Source organism: Phragmites australis, chromosome 6 (genome assembly GCF_958298935.1).
Source record: "Phragmites australis chromosome 6, lpPhrAust1.1, whole genome shotgun sequence".
Lineage (NCBI taxonomy): Eukaryota > Viridiplantae > Streptophyta > Magnoliopsida > Poales > Poaceae > Phragmites > Phragmites australis.
This window is the reverse complement of record NC_084926.1, coordinates 32,568,271-32,587,538: the sequence shown is the minus strand read 5'-3', so window position 1 is coordinate 32,587,538 and position 19,268 is coordinate 32,568,271.

Sequence of the window (19,268 nt, the reverse complement as noted above, 5' to 3'; positions counted from 1 at the left end):
CTACTCCACCGTTCAAAAAAGTTTGCAACCTATACCCAATCCTAGCAAACTACTCTATGAGGGTAAACATGCAAGAATAGATTGCAATAAGTAAATGTGGAAATGTAAAGATAGTAGAGAGAGTAAACTCGGTGCAAGGGATTTTTATCCCGTGGTATCGATGGCATAAACACCATCTCTAGTCCACGTTAGAGCAATAACCTAGGCTATAGCTCCCGGATGGCACTCGGCAATAGCCCTTGAGCAACCTAGGCCTCAAGTACGTTGAGCCACCAAGCCACCAAGGCAAGATCATACCACAAGCCTCTCTTCCAGTCACTTGCTGTTGTCTTCACTTTGGAGCTTCAGTAACCAAGGCATGGCTCTTTGCATCCCCATATAAAAATCTTGCCACCGCTCCACACCAAGTTGGAGGGTCAACAAACATGAGCCACCAAAGGCTCATAGTGCTGGTGTGTCACCAAGACTCCAAGGCGCCGGTGTACCACTTGGTACAATGTAGGATCACTACTTGATCCCTTCTCTGGGCAACAACACCTAGCAACAACTTTCTCTAGGCCTATTAGCACAAATTACTCCCTAGTCTTTTGCTTAATTACCTTGGATGATCACTTCTAGCACTTTGGTGGCTTGGATGTCTTCTCAAGTGTCTATAAGCTTTCCTGAACTCCAGCACACTTAAATGACCGAGTGGGGCATATTTATAGTGTTAACCCCATGAACTAGCCATTGCTCAAACAGCTCAAACAGACTGTGAACACCAGATGATCTGGTGTGAACAAAAATACCAACACCGGATCATCCGGTGTGAAACTAGCCATTTGAACTCCACTTAAATCCATTTATGAACACTGTATATTCCAGTATAACCTTCAACTCTATCACCGGACCATCCAGTGTGTATACTTGAGCCTGATCGAGCCACTTCTTAATGTTCAATTGTCCGATGTATATAACCCCTCTGATCATCGGACCATCTGGTGTGGACAACTTCTCGCACCTTTGGAAACCTTCTAAAAAATCATCCGGTGAAGCCTCCGGTGTATTCTTCTCTTCATCACCGGACCATCCGGTGAGTTCATAGTTCTTCTGCACTGAAAAACTTGCTCCTGGAAAATGCTCTATTGTGCATTTCTCCTTAACACCAGACCATTCGGTGTGTTGATCTGCAGAGCATTCTTCTAAGACAAAATGCTCTGATGTGCACACTTGCTGAGCATTGGACCATCCGGTGTACTCTTCTTCTTTTTCTCCTCTGAGCTGAAAATTACTCTAGCGTGTACAACAGCCAGAGCACTAGACTATCCGGTGAGGTCATTTTTCGTGGGACTTCTTCTATTCAATTAATCTTTGTCCAGACTGCAATGGCTTCTTCATGCATTGCATCCATGAGACCTACTAAAGTATATACTTGACAAACATGTTAGTCCCATTAACTATTCTATCATTAAACACCAAAATCACATACATGCCCTAAGAGGGTCATGTTCACTACAATGTCCTCTTTTTTGTGATTGATGACAACATAACCAAAGCAGGAGGCAAATGCTTAAAATATACCAATTGAAAACCAAAAACTAAATGTAATTGACACAAGACCTTACCTACTTGTTTGGATGCATGGTAAGAACAAACAATGATAATGATTGTAAGTAAAAGATCCCATCTTTGTCATACCTCGTTGTTACCTTTATTTTGTCCCCCTTTTGTTGTGGCCATCATGGAGACAATTCTCCCCCTATCGCTACTATCTTCCTTGATTGACCCATGCAAGAGCTCCTTAGTTTTGTCCACCTTTTGTAAACTTGGTGTCCCAAGGCATTTTACTTCCTTTCTTGTTCTTCCCCTAAGCATGCCATCTTGCTTTGATCGCTAAACTTCTCCCACTTTGTTAACAATTGCAAAAGGCTACAACACATGTTGACTCCAAGGAAAAATGTTAGAGTAAACGGGAGAGAGCTTCATAAATCATGATCCAATAAGATGATACCACTTGTAGGAATCATAATTCATGAAACTCATATAATATGGTCTAAATTCCCCCTATGTGTGTGCATGTGATTAGGCCCACTTGTGATAAACCACTTGTAGGTATGTGATAATACTTGCATACTAAACAATATATCAAGATAGGAAGTTTAAGCCATATTATGCATAGAGGTAGCTTAAATGTACAAATGATTTGAAAATGATACTAATTGAAGCCTTTAAGCATTGCATGCCTCCAGGGACTTGTAGATTATTCCATTAGACTATAAATGATATGACTTGCAACACATGTTAGTCTCAAAATCACAACCCATAAGATATGTTCCCCTAATGTGTTTATACAAGTGTCAAATACTAGTGAGAGACATGCACGTATCATTGATAACAATAGGGAATTTATCCTATAGATTAGACTCATGGCACATAAATAAAAAACTTGAAAACAAGTGCCATAAAAAAAACCTACAACTAATAAACCATATAGGTTGCTCATGGGTTAGAAAGAAACACAAACAACCTACCATATGAAAAACCTGCACTAGGTATTGCAAAGAAATGAAATATGCACATGCAATCCAAGACAAGTGTCGAGGGTTAATCCTTGACAATATTTCTGGGGTGTACCGGACGACGAGAGCATGATCAATGTTTCCTATGGATGTGTGTGTGTGTGTGTGTTGAAGAAAACTCAAGAACTCAAGGAATTATCTAAATTTAGGCCTTTCGTGGGATAGCAGTCCTACGTCCTGTGTATTTTCTTATAGCTTGGATGAACTTATAACAGAATGAGTTTCATGTCTTACAAGATTGGTCCCCCTCCCTTCATATAGCAGGAGGAGAGGGGTACATACAAACAGACCGTGCCAACCCTGAGACCGGCCTAACACTAATGGAGCTAACTACTCCTAGCCCATGATGATGAAGGGTAGGCAGGTTTGCCCTACTCTAGTCGATCGGTAAAGCCTTGTCGCATCACTGCGCGCCGCACGCTCGCCTGTGAGGTTATCCCGTCACTGCCCGTTACACTTTCGCCTATGCGATGAGCACATCGCTCCTTCGGATATGATCAATACCACCAATAATCCTCAGATCATACAAGGTCCAATTACAAGAGCATGTGCGCAACAATTAGACCACCAGGTGAACTCATTTCTCGCTGTTCATGCTTCCTTGGATGGATTCCTCCTAAATTATTGTGATGCTTAATTGCTTAGGAACGTGGGAGAAGTACCACAACCTTACCTGGACATCACCCCTCGAAGGCCAAGTCTACTCGGACTCAAGGGTGAGCTCTAATCGTGGTCGTGGTTGAGTCGCAGGACTACATGTCAGTAAAACAGGCATAACTCTCTCATACGAAGTCCGTTTTAGGCAATCTTGGATATTATGGAAAGCTTACAACGAGCCTTTTATAATGGATATGAGCTGGACCAAATATTCTTTATAGTTTAGTCAGAGTCAAAGAAATAAGATGTTGCACCACCATGTTGGACCTAGTTGGGTCATGTAATCGTGTTAGGGTCGGAGTCCAGGTTGTGTACGCCTCTTTCCATGGCTTCACAACCCTAGGTTGACCTCCTCACCCCCCCTATATATACATAGTAGCCTTCATAGTTTAGGCTCATGTTTTGCTTAGATTATTCTGTTTTATACAGTTTCACTGCTTGTTCTGTTTGTGGAATCCCAACTTGAGCACTTCATTGGTAATTAGAAATATTCGGCTTGCATCTACCTGTTCTTGCTTGTGTTCTCGATTCACTTGCAGGAAAAGCCTTCTTGGCGAGATCAACCACATCTTGAGACTGTTGATAACCACAGAGTAGTGGTGTAGTAGTTGTGAGGGTTCTCGATCTATCTTGGTCAGAGCCTTTGGATCATCAATGTCGAAACTCCACCAATCGACTTATCATGTTACCTTTGGAAGATTAGGCAAACGCGCATCACTGTGAGATCATCCCATTTGCATAGCCGTCCTGTAGGCCATATCCCATTCGCCCAATGATGCCATGCTTGCCTACAAGCCTATTCACATGGACGGGGCACTGCACCTTTGCGCTAGCCTCGACTTTGCTCGCCGAGAGGAGATGCCTGGGGAAGAAAAATACTTGAGTGGATAGAATTAAATAAGATTAGACTAGTTAGGTGAGTACCTGCTCCGCGACCAGCAAGGGCTGGTTGCGGGGTTTCCTTCAGCGATAACGAGACTGGTCGCACGAGCCCTGCCTGGTCATGCAGTGGGGCCACAGTTTTGATAATATCAACTGCCAGTTGGCATTTCCAGTGTGAACCCCTTAATAGGGCATCCCTTATTCTTTACACCGACAATAAGGAAAATGTACTATATGCAAAAAAAATGCATGAATAACAATCTAGCTGTCATTACCTCTTAACCTTTGGATGGTAGATTTGAGTATATGATGATCGAGGTCTTTATCAATGTCCCTAATCTTGTATACTTGACTTCTTTTCTTGAATCTTCAGTTCATCTTGTGAGTCTAGTCTCCAAATCCCCCAAGCCAACTCGTAGACTTCAAGTCTTCTATGGAACCCAAACTGATTGGGACCCCTTCATGTTGGTGATGACTTCCTTGGGCACCCAAATGGGTTGGTTCGACCTCCAATCCTTTCTGCCAACCATGTGTGCAATCACTTTGCTCTTGTCCTTCTTCTTTAGCTTGTAATGGTTGCTCTTGGTCTTGATTTTATAGTTGGGCTTGGTGTGAAAGTTGGAGATCTTGTTTGAGAGGTTTATTGCCTTTTTCTTCTCCTTGGTCCCCTTCCTGACTTCCTTGCATTGGAAGAACTTGTGACCTTCATGATGACACTTGAAGCATGTCACGGTGGACCCCTCCGTAAGCTTGTTCACCATGTTGTCATGATTATCTTGAGGAGGTTGGACATGATTCTTGCCCTTCAATCATGCTAAGTCCTTATTGAGCTTATCCAACTCTTGCTTGAGCTCATCATTTTCTTGTGCAATGAGATCACTGCATGATTCTACAACAACATTCTCAACACATGTCTCATTGTAAAGGGGTGAGCAAGATAGATCGATCAATTCATCACAAGAAGTGAAAGCATCTAACTTAGGATTAAAATTAAAGAGAGAGGTAGATTGCTTCAATGGAGCCTTAGTTTGCGATTCAATGCTCTCAAATTTTGCCTTAAGCTCTTCATGCTTCTTATTTAACAATTCGAATTTGCTCAACAATTGTTCATAATTGGAAACAAAAGAAGCATGAATATCATTAAGGGCATTGAATTTCTTAAGTTCTTTAGCTTACTTCTTTAAGGCCCTTTGTTGCTCATTGATCAATCTAAGAAGTTCTTCTTGAGATGATGAATCTTCATCAGATTCATCATCACTTACATCGTTTTACATATCTTTGGCCATAAGGCACTTGTGTGATAACGACTTGCATGATGATGACTATGAGGAAAAGCTTCTCTTCGAGGAGTGGATGGTTAAACTTTCATCACTTGAGATTGAATCTTCATCTTCACTCATCCATCTTCATTTGCTTGCAAATGCTTTGTCTCTTCCCCTTGTCTCCCTATTGTTTTTTATCTTCTTCTCTTTCTTGATATAATCAATTGTGTTGACCAATTTTTTAGGGAGATTGGATGATCAATCTTAGTGTTGATCCTCTTGAGGTCCTTCTCCAATCTTGAGATGATCATGGCGATCATGGGATCCATTTCTTCATCAATTGAGGTGCTTTGCTCATCTTCTTCATCACTCTCTTCATCTTCATTACCATCATCTTCGCTTGAGCTTGACTCTTTCTCTTGCCTTCTCATCTTCTCTTTTATGTGTGGGCAAGGAGCTTTCTTGCTTGCGAGGGTAAGGTTCTTGGTATCGGATGAGGATGAGCCTTCAACCTTCATGTTCATGGTCACCTTATGGGCGGTGATCTTGCCGATAACTTAGCTTGGAGTCACCTTGCTAATATTGTTGTTGTTGGAGATGATGCAGACTATCAACTTTACTTTGGAAGAAGAGCTTGAAGTATTCTTCTCACCACTTGACCGTCTCTAATTGGCGTCAAACCTAGCTTATTGATCTCATTGACAAGAATGTTCAAACGTTAGTACATGTCATTAGCACTTTCATGGGCAAACTGTTTAATACTATTAAGTTGAGACACTAGCACATGATATTTCTCATTACGCACATCCTTTGTGCATTCATGTACTTCATTAAGATTAGTCCAAATATCATGAGCATTAGTGATCGAATAAACTCAATTAAATGCATCAATACTTAGAGATGATAAAAAGATACTCTTTGCTAAAGCATCAAATTGTTTCTCGTTGTTTGTGATATGTTGCTTCATCCCTTCTTCGGTGACAATCCAAACATCTAACCTTTGGCTTGCCAATAACAAGTTATTAGAATTTTCCAACAGGGAAAGTGAGTACCGTCAAAACGTGGAGCACTACTAGTATCCATCCCTACCCCGGATGTCACAACTCAATAGGTGGTTGTCGGTGATATGGGAACCGGGGGTTCCCGAGTCCCGAGGCCATGATAGCACACTGCCACATGGCGCCATCTCTCAGGGATCATCTCCCCGAGGGCCCGAGAAAAGCCAAGTCCAGGAGGGGGTACTCGGGGCCAAGAACAGTTGGTCCCCGAGTACCCAGAGTTTCCCGAGGACCCGAGAAGAGCCAAGTCCGGGAGGGGGTGCTCGGGGCCAAGAACAGTTGGTCCCCGAGTACCTAGAGTTCCCTGAGGACCCGAGAAGAGATAGGCCCGGGAGGGGGTGCTCGGAGCCAAGAACAGTTGGTCCCAGAGTACCCAGAGTTCCCCGAGGACCTAAGAAGCCCCTTGCTGGTGGACCCCTCAAGGGCTCCAGGTAAGGTGTCAATCGGTGGGAAGCCCAATGCTACATTTAAGGGGGAGCGTGGCCGGTCACATCCAACCACTCCCCCCCACGTTTGTCGTACTGAGTACGTAAGTCCTTGCCACCACCTGGCAGGAAGACATGGGGACAATTAATGCGACGGGTCCCATCGCACGTCACCCTGTGGGGCCCATAAAGGAAGACGGCTTGAAGATATTGTCGATGGGCTTGAGGCGTATTGCCTGTTGCCCTGCCGCGACAGACCGTGTCAGATCTGCTCTGACTGGACGGGCATGCGGGGATATTCAGTGGCTGGCTGGTGGGCCCCCCTGCACCTACTAAAGTTGGGGCGTAATGACCGACGGGACCGGTCGAAGGGCGCATTTTCAACCCCTGTAACATCAGACTGTAGACCCATGATAGTTATTTTCCATTTATGGCTTAGGAAACTTGTGCCCCCGATCTAGGCATGCCGAGCCTCTCCCGGTGGGATAAAAGGGGGGAGCACTTCGGAGAAGGACAAGTTGGAAGTTGAGGCTAAGGGAGAAGTTCAGGCCAAGTTCAGGAAGTTCAAATGGACTGGACTTGAAGAAGGAAGCTCAAGACTTAGAATACCAGCAGATTGTAACACAGAGATTCAGAGAAAGGTATTCCAAGAGCATTAATAACACAGCAGACAAACAGGAGTAGGGTATTATGCCTCCGTGCAGCCCGAACCTATCTAAATCCCTTGTGCATATACTCCCACTAGCCGACGATCATCTGTCCCACCTAGATCCTATACATTCGCATTAATCCCACGTACGAGGTAGATCTAGAATCAGCCCCCCGGCCGAATCTCAAAGGGGATCCCTCAGGATCCCCGCTTGCGGTGTTCATCCACCGATAGCTGGCACGCCAAGTAGGGGGTTGCATCCCTAAATCCGCCTCGTTTTTTTGCAGGAAAAATGGCGGGCGGACATCGTCTTCAGCGCACTGGCTCAAACTCAAGCGAAGAAATGGAAAACGTGGCCCAGGAGGCCCCGGCTCCTGCTGATCCTCAGCAGCGTCAGCAGTTGGCCCGTACGGCGCCTCCCAGCATCGGGGACAACGGTCTTGGGCCCCGCAGGGCTGCGGCCACCGCAGGAGGGCCGCCAAACCCACAGCAAGTGGCAATCATCCCTGCCGCAAGGACGGCATTCGGACAACACCGAGCGCCGTTACGGTGTAAACTCACCTTCGGTGACGCCAGCCCTGGGAGCGCCTTTCTTGCGGGGGAAACACCAGAGGGCCTACGGGAGGTGGTCGACTTGGTGGGAACGGTTCACCAGCAAGTACTTGCTGAAAGTTCCCGTGCCACCTCCCACCACGGTGCAACAAGAGCCGGACCATCTTCGGGTGGCGGCAGAACCAGCCGGGGGGCTCCAGGCGAAGCGCCACCCCCTTGGTCATGACCGGAGCTTAGGACCTCTGTTTTCACCTCAATGAGTGGAGGGCCATTTAAGATGCACGCATCACCCTCGAGCTCCACAAGGAGTCCCGGCCTGAGGCTGAGGCGGAGGACCAAGCTTCCTCTATACCGGCCCGTGACCGTCGGGGTTCCCCAGCGCGCCGGCGTTCACCCCCAAGGGCACAACTGGCGCCGTGGGATATGACACGGGCTGCCATGCATTCACCAGCGAGCTCCGCCGGGTCAACTGGCCCACGAAGTTCCGGTCAGAACTACCGGAGAAGTACGACGAGTCCATCGACCCCGTCGAGTTCCTCCAAATCTACACCACCACTGTCCAAGCGGCGGCGGGAATGAAAAGGTGATGGCCAACTACTTCCACGTGGCCTTGAGGGGCTCTGCCTGCTCTTGGCTTATGAACTTACCCCCAGAATCTATTTGCTCCTGGGATGATCTGTTCCACCAGTTTGTAGTGAATTTTTAGGGCACTTTCGTGCTCCCCGGCCTGGAGTGCGACCTCCATGCCATCAAGCAGGAGGAGGGGGAGATGCTGAGGTGATTCATACAGCATTTCAGCCAGGTCCGCAACACCATCATTGTCGCCTTCCGGCAGGGCATCCGCGACGAGCGGATGCTCGAGAAGCTAGGTACGCATGAGGTCGAGACCACCGTGGAGCTCTTCGTGCTGGCTGACAAGTGCGCCAAGGCAGCGGAGGCTTGGGCATGGCACTTCCCGTGCCCCGAGCAACCCTCAGTTGACAAAGCAGGTCCTTCCCGCTCCGATAAGTGGGAAAAGAAAAGGAGGAAGAAGCACGATGCTGCGCCCGTCCTGCCAGCAGAAGGCGCTGCCCGCAGGCCGGCACACCGAGCAGCTGTCGACAAAAAGCCCACTCCCGCGAGGCCCGAGGCGGGGAAATGGTGTAAGATCCACCAAACCGACTGGCACAACCTCACTGAGTGCTGGTCGGTCAAGGGTCTCGTGGAGTGGCGCCAGAAGGAGCGCGAGGAGCGCCGCAAGGGTGCTGACGACAAAGGCACCCTCAAAAATCAAGAGCTCAAGTTTCAAGAGCCCGAGCACACCATCGCCTTCATTGACGGAGGTGCGTACAGCCCTTCCTCTCACCGCTGCATCAAAACAATGCGGCGTGAGGTGTGCTCGGTAACCCTGGGCGCTACGGCCGCAAGGCCTCTCAAGTGGTCGGAGATCCCGATCACCTTCAGTCAGGGGACCATCCCGCGTGTACTGCAGGGGTGGGGTGACTGCCTCTGGTAGTGTCCCCTGCAATGTGAAGGTCAGCCGTGTGTTGATCGACGGGGGTGCAGGCCTAAACCTCATGTCCCAGGAGGCATTCAAGAAGCTGTAGGTGCCTCCAAAGCACCTAAAACCGTCCCTCCCCTTTTATGGGGTGACGCCGGGACACACACTACCCCTCGGGCATGTCAAGCTGCCCATCACCTTTGGGAGTCGGGACAACTTACGGACGAAGAACGTCGTCTTTGACGTCGCGGAGGTCCCTCTACCCTACAACACGATCCTCGGGCGCCCGGCACTTGCCAGGTTCATGGTGGTGACACACTACACCTACCTCACGGTCAAGATGTCGGGCCTGGCCAGCCCCATCTCCGTGCCCACCGAAACCGGCAGTGCTGTCTCCTGCGCTGAGCAGCTATACTTGGCCTTGGTCTCCGCTCGGGCCGAGGTCGAAGGACACCCAGGGGGCCCGGGACCCTCTTCATCCAAACCCCAGCTCGCCGCCGACACTCCATCCCCACGAAGGAGGTCGCGGTGGGAGAAGAGCCGTCCCAGGTCACCAGAATCGGTGGTGACCTGGGCGGCAAATAGAAAAGCGCGCTCGTCACCTTCCTCCAGGCTAACGCTGACGTGTTTGCATGGCAGCCGTCGGATATGCCCCGGATCCCTAGGGAGGTGATCGAGCACCACCTTGTTGTGCACCCAGACGCACGGCCGGTGAGGCACAAGATCCGCCGGCAGGCGCTCAAGTGCCCGGAGTTCATCCGGGAGCAAGTTAACATGCTCCTTGACACCAGCTTCATCCGAGAAGTCCTCCACCCGGAGTGGCTAGCAAACCCCGTCGTTGTCCCGAAGGCCAACAGCAAGCTGTGGATGTGCGTCGACTACACCGACCTTAACAAGGCTTGCCCAAAAGATCCTTTCCCTTTACCCCGCATAGACCAGATAGTCGATTCCACTGTGGGGTGTGATCTTTTGAGTTTTCTAGATGCAAATTCGGGTTATCACCAAATTCGCATGGCCAGGCAGGATGAAGAAAAAACATCTTTTATTTCCCCGGTGGGGACGTATTGCTATGTGTCTATGCCTTTTGGTTTGCGCAACACTGGATCTTCATTCCAGCGGGCCGTGCGCATTACCCTTAACACGCAGGTTGGTCGCAACGTCGAAGCTTATGTCAACGACATCGTGGTCAAGTCCCGAGAACGGGCCACCCTGCTGGAAGACTTGGCCGAGACTTTCAACAGTCTCCTCACCACCCGCCTGAAGCTCAACCACGAGAAGTGCATATTCGGGGTACTCGTGGGCAAGCTCCTCGGCTTCTTTGTTTCCAGCCGCGGGGTGCCCGATGTATATAACCACTCTGATCACCGGACCCTCTGGTGGGTACATATTCTCGCTCCTCTAGAAGCCTTCTGGAAAATCCTCTGGTGAAGCCTCCGGTGTATTCTTCTCTTCATCGCTGGACCATCTGGTGAGTTCAAAGCTCTTCAGCACTACAAAACTTGCTCCTAGAAAATGCTCCGATGTGCATTTCTCCTTAACACCAGACCATCCGATGTGTTGAACTACAGAACATTCCTCTGAGACAAAACGTTCCGATGTAAACACATGCTGAGCACCATACCATTCGGTGTACTCTTATCCTTTTTCTCCTCTGGCATAAAAAAAATACTCCAGCTTATACAATAGCCAGAGCACCGGACCATCTGGTGTGGTCATTTTTCCTAGGACTTCTTCAATTCAATCAATCTTTATCCCGGCTACGGTGGCTTCTCCATGTATTGCATCCATGAGACCTACTAAAGCATATACTAGACAAACATGTTAGTCTTATTGACTACTAAAATCACATACAGGCCCTAAGAGGGCCATGTTCGCTACAGCGGCGCAAGTGAGCCGATATGGTCTAACCCTATCGGGACCATTGGGTGTTGCGCCTTAGGACGAAGTTGGGCCATGGGCCAAGTGTAGCTGCATGTGTTTGCACTTTGCATTGTACCTTCTTATTTTTGTTCGGATGGTGTTTGCACTGTTGCTAGATGGGTATTTGAATGAGAGGATTGCTTTAAGTCTTCAGATTTTAAACTAAACTTGGAGGGCCTATCCATAAAAAATATTTTAGTTTAAGATTAGCTCATATTTGAATGATTTTAATCCTTCTATCCGAAAGTATAGTGCTTGCCACCGCCCAGGTGTGCACCATACCACCAGCGCGATGCCACCTCCTCCACCTGGCACATGTGATGGCTGTCAAAAGTGGGGGCCCCGCTGCCTACAGGAGTGGGGAGCCATTGCCCGTGACCAACTAGCTACACAGTTCTGGTATGTCCTCCATCCTACTTTTAATCATTGTTGCCATCCTTGTTAATTTTATAATTATTTATTTCTCATATTTAACAGTAGAATTTTTGTTGCGCGCTCTTCAAAATGATATTAGGAGAAAAACCTCATATAACAAAGGCGTGTTACAAAGTAGCAATGATCCACACTTGTTACTCTTGGTGCTAGCCAGCACCTAGACATCTTGGAGACGTTTGTGTCTTGCTAGACCCTCCGAGGAGGTTGTGGAGCAGCCTCAGGCTTTGTGAGTGATTGGAGTATACCATGCCAGAGTGGCAAAGCACTACCTTAATGGATACGGTAGTGAGCTTTCGAGAGAGGTTTAGTAAGAAACCCATCGGAGGGAGCTCTAATAGCTATCTATGGAGTTATCGACCCAGGGAGCTTAGCTCTTGTGAGAGGCTCTAACGTGAACTAGGGATGGACAATAATCCACTGAGTTTACATTATCTCTATTGTTTACATTCCGTATTTACTTCTTATATTTACTATTTCGCATTTATCTTTCCTATAATTATCATGTGTAGTTTGTAGGATTGGTTCCTAAAGTACAAAACTGTATTGTAATAGAGTAGAAATACTAGATAAAAGAATATTTAGATAGAAATTGATTAGATTTATCTTATTAAAATTATGCCTTAGTTTTAAGTGGCCATAGATCACTGAACCTTACACACCTTAATTTAGTAGCTACATTGAAGTTTCGTTGCTGAGATTTTGAATAGTCAAAATTAGAACCACTTCTTTTTTACCATGATGTTCCTTGTTGGACTGTAGTAAAGTCTTCACGAGTTGATAATTTTCATTTGTCTTGATATATAGTTTCATAATATTACAAAACTTTGTATATATTTTATATTTATTTAAATTATTGTGTCATATCCAGAACGACACTTTTTTAAGACCAGATGAAATATAAAGTATAAAGAAAAAAGGGTTAGCTCACTACGTGAAAAATAGATAAAGGAGATATAATTTAGTGATGGGTCCTTCTACGACCCGTCACTTATAGCCTCGGGTCAGGACAGGACCATGACCCATCACTGATAATAGCTCATTAGTGACGGGTCATAAAGTTACCTGTCACTTATCACATTAGTGATGGGTCGTAACTACACCCGTCACTAACGTTTAACACATTAGTGACGAGTCTCCCTACACCAGTCACAAGTGACGGGTCATGTTACGACCGTCACTTATGACCTGACATTGGTGACGGGTCTCCCTAGGATAGTCATAAGTAACGGTGATATTGCGACACATTATAAGTGACGGGTGATATTACGACCCGTCACTTATGACAAATTATAAGTGACGAGTACTCTTATGACCCGTCACTCATTACTTAGCTCTGTTATTAGAGCTGGCCAGCTACTGCGTGCTCAACGGTTACAGAGACTCAGTACTGTGCACCCAACAGTTCTGGTGATTTTCTTCGGTTCCGCTAGAGACTCTCTAATATCTTGTTCATTTAAAGTTTGAATTGTTGCTAGGTCTTTGAAGGTTTGCATCTCCCCCTTTTCTCCTCCTCTAACCCCTATTTGGTAAATTTTTTTGCTTTGAGTTGTAATGAACCATTTTGCATCTTTATCTAAAATCTTAGTACAAGTGAGTTGTACTTATGTTAGATTTGATACTAGGTTTGCTCGATCTACCGTGAGAGATGCCATAGATCTAGTGTAATTGTATGGAATTTTTAATCACATGCTTAATCATGAAATTAAGGTAATTGTTAATGAAGAATGAATATTTTTATATTGTAGATGGTGGATAGAAGTTGGATGTACCTTGAGATCTGGACTTATCCAGAGTACCTAAGTGGGGTGAAGTATTTCATGAGTACTGCTTTGGCGGATATGAAAGATTATGGTAAAACGGCAATGTATTGTTGTCACACCCAGTTTTAACGGACAAAACCAAGTGTGGTTTATGTGTGCTAGAAAGTTTGATACACATAAGGACGTCATAGGTGAAGATAACAGCGCCAAAACTTTAACTTACAACCGCTCAACTCGTACATTAATGACTTAAGCTAAACAACTTTATTATCTAAACGACATCAACCTAAACAATGGCAGCAGAATGAAAGCATTGGTGACCAAGCAACTCCACAGGCACCGACCAGAAGACACACTCCCAGAACACCAGGTCGTCGTCTTGGAAATCTTCAAAGTCTTCCACTAAGCAGCATATGTATTGTAGGAGATAGCAAGGGTGAGCACATGGAGTACTCATCAAGTGCGGTAAGGTAGTGACATGCATACTTTCAACTAGAATAGGCTAACACATGGTATATTTGCGTAAATGCGAGTATAGAAATAGTAATGGAACTGAAAAGCATTAAGTAGTTGTTAAGTGAATGTAACCCAACCGACCCAGCAACTAGCACCCAAGGTTAACTACCTTGTAAACCATAACCACCTTGAACCACCAGTGCCACCAACTTATAACCACAACATAACCAACTAATCATGTGAGGATCCAAGTCTTCCATAACCGTGGGCATGGCTCTTATAACAATTTTTACACTCTGCAGAGATTGTCCATCTTTACCCACGAGTAGGAATTTCTATGTTGCCGTGTTTGCAAAACACATAACACACTTTTGAGGTGTGTTGCCAGGAGATCACTGCATTACACTACCACTAACTAGAGCATACTCCAGTATGCATCTGCCTACTAGGTTTCACCGCCAGGAATTACAGAATACCCTTCCAACCCAGAAGCCCCCTTTTGTGCTGACCCAGCACATACTGGATAGAACTCTAACTAGTATGCCAAGCCTTACCCATATCAGCCTCGTGGTTGGTACGATACTTCTTGGGTTGTCGCTCCAAGAACTGGTCCTTACTAACGTTACTTGAGCAAATAATAAACCAACAACATAACCATGATCATCACAACACATACCACTTTGCTCAAGGCCTAAGGTTCCATGTTGCTAAACCATTAATAAATTAACCATCACCGTTGCATATGTTCGTTAGTGAAGTATACAACACTTCCTAACGTCCTGATAGCAAGGCTAAGCAATTCTACCAGTGAGACTCATATCAACTATCACATGGGGCTTCAAGGGATGTAAAGGAAGAACCAGGGAAAACCCTAATATAGGTGACTACCCATCATATTAATAGACACTGCATGCAATTTGTAAAATAAAACATTTAAAAACATATGTTCAAGATGATCAAGGACACTTACCTTCTCCTTGCTGCTGCTCCTGGTCTTGACGTTCCTCAAACTGACCAGGGGCGTTGTTGTCTAATCTTACAATTACTGGTAAATCATATATGCAAACACACTAAGAACAGTACACAAATAATAGAACAACAAGATAAAACCTCTCTAGAAAATGAATCCAATAACGCAAGAATCACCAAAAAAAGGAGTTAGAACGAAAAAGTTAGTTTTACTAAATAGGGGATTTTCTGCAAAATTAGAAGAATTATGGAATTATTAGATTTATTTTTATTCTGAAAACACATTTTATTGCGCATCTGCTCACTGGGCATGACTAGATTGAACACGTTAGCGAATTTGATGACGTGGTAGCTCATATGGCTTGATGACATGGCAAAGATGCAGACTGGATCTAAGTTGGACACGTAGCAACTCGGGATTATGTAGCGAAGGGGTATGGGATAGATCTAATCTTGAACGTAGGTTCTGGATCCAACGGCTAGGGCTAAGGATGGGCTTACTAACGGCAGCAGAGGGTGGCAGCGGGCATGGCATGGCGGTGCACGGCTGAAAACACGCCAAAATAGTGCTCTGGCTCGCCGGCGACGATGGTGAGCAGTGGAACACGGTGAGGGGAGCTCGACGAACTCACCTAGGGCGTCGGCAGACAAACCACCAGAGCGGCTTGGCGATGTGCGGTGATGGATTTGGGCATCGGAGTTTCGGTGCTAGGGCTATCTGGCATCTATTTCACATCGGTGAGTTAGGGAAAAGGCTTGGGGTGCTCTAGGGAGGGTATAGGGGAGCATATATATGCAGGCAGGTTAGGGGAGGCTGGGGTCGAGCCGGTTAGGGTTTGGCAGTGACGCACAAATCCGAGCTCAATCTCCTCATTCAAAACCTGATTTGTTAGAGATAAGGCTGGCAATAGATAGAGGGGCTCACTGGGCGAGCTTCGAGAAAGTTTCCCTGTCAGATTGGCCGTGGAACCATGCGGTGGCTCGGTCTCGTGATGGAGTCAGACTCTGATTCGAGGTAGGAGACAGGCGTGTGAGCGGGACCCACGTGTTAGTGGCTCGGGCGAAAATGGAAGGGCGTGGGTGCGTTCGACAGAGGGAGGCAGAAGGCGGGCTGGCGTGGCTACTGTCTCGAGCTGAGGTGGCTACGGTGAGCTACTGGTCCGGAGTGGGTGGAGGAGAGGGAAAAGGCCGGTTTGGGCGGGCAGGCTAGGACGAAAGGAGGGGGATGGGCCGGGGTTAGAAGTTAGGCTTTGGGCTTTTCTTTTTATTCTTTTCCTTTTTCAAGTTTATAGCAAAACAAAACCAACTCAAAACATTCAAAAGAAAATCAACTAAATCCAAAGGAAAACCAACAAAGATCCAACAAAGTCTATATGCTATTTCTAGCAAGAATGCAATACAAGAAAATATATCCTAAGTCAAAATTGAGTTTATTTTAGAAAATAGGTTTTATCCTAATCTTTTCATTTAAATCCTAATTAAATCCTAAAAAGTATAGGAATTTTAGAAATTGAAAGCTAGGGTGATATGGATCATGATCTCAGGAACGAGGACATATTAAGTTTCAATGAAAATGATCTCATGGATTTTGTGGAGAATGTGGACTAGATGGTGCGGGATGTCGAGCGGCATGATGAGTATAATAATTGTGAGTTTGCTAAATTCTAGGAATTTGTGCAAGATTCCAAGGCACCTCTTTATCATAACTATAAGGAGAATTACATGCGACTATTTGGGGATCTAAAGCTTCTATAGCTAAAGGCAACCCATGGTTGGACCGACAAGAGTTTCAAAGCATTATTGGATCTGCTAAGGGACATGCTACCAAAGGGAAACTTGGTGCTCGAGGGCACCTATGATGCGAAGAAGATAATATGTCCTTTAGGACTGGAAATAGAAAAAATACATGCATGTATGCAGGATTGTATCTTGTTTCGTGAAGAGTATGCAGAACTGGATCAATATCCTATTTGTGGAACCCATCGATATAAGCGTAGAAATGACGGTGGTGACGGGGATGGAGGCAAGAAAACTAAAGGGCATCCTAGAAAGGTGGTGCGGTATTTTCCTGTAATTCCCCGCCTAAAGCATTTCTTTGCCAACAAAAAGGAGGCCCACTTGGTGTGTTGGTATAAGGAGGGCTGTAAGAACGACATAATTATACGGCACCCAGCGGATTCCGCTCAATGGTGAACCATTGATTCCACATTTTGTTGGTTTGCTGAAGAATTAAGAAATATTAGGTTTCCTATGAGCACAGATGACATGAATCCATTCGGTAACATGAGTATCTCACATAGCACCTAGCTTGTTATATTGTCGATCTACAACCTTCCACCCTGGCTTTGTAATAAGCAGAAATGCATTATGTTGTTGATCTTGATATCAGGATTAAAACAACCTGGCAACAATATCGAAGAATACCTTAGGCCTTTAGTCAATGATCTTAAGAAACTCTGGTCAAAAGGCATCGAGGTTTTGGATCAGTACAAGCAAGTGTACTTTACCTTCCATACCATATTGTTTGTCACCATCAATGATCTACCAGCACTTCGTAACTTGTCAGGTCGGAGCAAAAGAAAAGGTAAAGCTTGCCCCCATTGCTTAGATGACACATGCAGTTTGAGGTTGAAAAACTCAAAGAAAATAGTATACATGGGGCATCGACGTTTCCTTCCCAAGAAGCATCCGTACCAAAACATAGACAAACAGTTCGATGGCACAAGGGAGAAATTGTTATCTCCAAGGCATTTCAGCGGGGAAGATGTCCACAATCAGGTTGAGAATATCAATGTTGTCCTTCGCAAGCAAAAATGGTCCTCCAAGGATGAAGAACAAAAGGAAATATGGAACAAGAAATCAATACTATTCGAGCTATAGTATTGAGAAAAATTAGATGTTTGCCACTCTATTGACAACATGCATGTAAAGAAGAATATATGCGAGAGTCTGATCAGTTCATTTCTCCAAATGAAGGGAAAAGGAAAGAATCATGAGAACGCACGAGCTGACCTTGAAGAAATGGGCTTAAGGCTGGAGCTCCATGCACATGATACGAATGAAGGAAAACACCTACCACCAGCAGCTATCACTCTCCAAGAAGGGGATAAATGAATTTTGTGAGTTCTTGCATAGTGTGAAAGTTCCCTATGATTACTCATCCAACATTGCAACACTTGTTTCGATGAAAGAGCTAAAAATGAATTTCGCCGTGATGAAGTCCCATGATTGCCATGTGATTACGATGCCACTGCTTGCGGTAGCTATTAGGAACATCCTCCCAATTAAGGTTCGTGAGGATATCCTAAGCCTACGCTTTTTCTCCAATGCAATTAAACAAAAGGTGCTCAATCTAGACTCGCTGGAGGAGCTAGAAAAAAGACACTTTCAGACTCTATGTATTATGGAGGTGTATTTTCTGCCATCCTTTTTCAATATCATGGCACATCTCACTCCTCACCTTGTGAACGAGATACACTACCTTGGTAACGTGTTCCTACTGGCATCGGGCCCTATATACACAATTATGACATATCAAGGGTACGATATAAACTGATACACATTTTACACGGTTGCCCAAGATGAGAAGAGAATATATTAGAACAACTATGTCCATATAGATGCTTATGACAACGACTTGCAGAGTGGCACATATTATAGTCAAATAGAGGAGATTTGGGAGCTGAACTATTTCAGATTAAAGGTAGACATGTTTCGGTGCTGTTGGGTACATGGGGAAAAAGGTGTCACTAATGACTAGTATGGATTCACTATGTTGATCTCAAACATGTCGGATACAAGTCTGAACCGTTCATACTCGCTAAAGATGTTCACCAAGTTTTTTATGTGACTGACACAACAAAGAAGAAACACATGTGGTTCTAGCTGGGAAAAGATGCATCGTTGGAGTTGCAAACATCGTTGATGAGGAGTTCGTCAATTTGATGAAATCCCCCCTTTTGCTACTGCGATCGTGTCATGCCTTTCGCCGTCCAAGAAAACTCCATGCCTGCGCTCTGACCATAACGAAGGGATCCATGTCAAGAAAGCATGAAAATGGCGAATTTGAATTTGAGTGTCAAATTTAAATTGTATATATTAAGTTTGTAATATTGATATTAAATTTGTAATATTAATGTTAAATTTGTATTTTAGGTTTAAGTTATTTGAATATTAGTTCACCAAAATACTTTTCTCTTCACCGG